The 1,301-nt window shown below is 64.7% G+C and overlaps 1 protein-coding gene across 1 annotated transcript in view; it reads left to right on the plus strand.

Annotated features, from left to right (window-relative positions):
- Positions 1-1,301, plus strand: part of CBFA2T3 (CBFA2/RUNX1 partner transcriptional co-repressor 3) — a 25,676-nt gene that overhangs the window by 15,813 nt on the left and 8,562 nt on the right. The gene's annotated exons all lie outside the window — the stretch shown is intronic.

The raw sequence follows: 1,301 nt of genomic DNA on the forward strand, positions 1-1,301 counted from the left end.
GGGGGTGCGGGCAGGGATGGTGCCAGGGATGCAGGCAGGGATGGTGCCAGGGTTGCAGGCAGGGAGGGGGTTGCAGGCAGGGATGGTGCCAGGGTTGCAGGGAGGGATGGGTTTGCAAGCAGGGATGGGGTTGCAGGCAAGGATGGTGCCAGGGATGCAGGCAGGGACGAGGATGCAGGCAGGGACGAGGATGCAGGCTGGGGTGAACATCTCACAGCCCCCTCCCTCCCTGCCAGCAACGGCAAAGCCAAACCCACGGGCGCAGCCCCTCGGCGCCCGGAGGCGCGCGTGGAGAGCGGGGCCCTCGGGCCGAGCCCGTGGGTGGTTGCAGCACTGCAGACGTGAAAAGCTTGTTGCAATGCCTCGCTGCGCCGCGCTCGGCGTGCAGTGCCAGCCAGCACCCCGCGGGGCAAACCCCAGGCTCAGGGCGGGGTGAGAAGGGCGAGGGGATGGCAGCGGTGCCCACACAGAGCCCTGCATCACGGAGAGGGGATGGCCCTGCCTGCTGCAGGCAGGAGCAGGCAGGCAGAGGCAATGCAGGTCGTACTTTGCCAAGCTGGGCAGCAGGCAATGCCCAGGGGATGCCCAGCCCAGGAGGGATCGTGTGGGCACCCGGCGGGTCAAGGCTGCGCAGATGCAGCCGCCCAGTCCAGGTCACTCTGTGCACGCTCGTGGTTCATCCTCTGCTGTCGGGGCTGGATCCTGCTCCGCTGATGGAAGGGGGAAGCCTGGAAGGCTGGAGGAGCCTTGCCCAGAGATAGGCATGTCCGTGAAAAGGAAAACAAAAGGTATTTTTCAAAACACACCACTTATTTTGGCAGGCCCTGTAAAGAAACCGTCGTATGGGGAGGGATGCTGCTTGGTCTTGGGGTTTCTCCTGGGGCTGGAGTATGAGAAGGGGGCAAGGAAAGGGAAACTGGGGCATCTGCAGGATCACGGTGCACCCCGGGAGGCTCAAATCCCCGGCGTGGGGATGCTCCTGTGGTGCCAGAGCCATCCTGGAGGATGCTGTGGGACCCCGGCAGTGACCGCCTGGGAGCCTGGCCCTTGCCGCTGGCTCGCCCACCTCCTGGTCCGCCGCACGCGGTGCCGGCTGCGGCACAAGCCCCGATAGCATCTTTGCTTGGGATGAGGCCCCGGTTTTATTTAGCCCGGACAATGTGCTCTTGCAGGGTTCAATTAATCTCACACCAGTTGCAGTGGATTAAGCATGCATATTAGATTAGCGTTTATCAGCCGTGCCTGGTGGGGAGCGTGCCGGGGCACAGCGGGGACCCCGGGGCCGGGGGGCAGCCGTGGTG

Source organism: Egretta garzetta, unplaced genomic scaffold, assembly GCF_000687185.1.
Source record: "Egretta garzetta isolate BGI_Z169 unplaced genomic scaffold, ASM68718v1 scaffold395, whole genome shotgun sequence".
Lineage (NCBI taxonomy): Eukaryota > Metazoa > Chordata > Aves > Pelecaniformes > Ardeidae > Egretta > Egretta garzetta.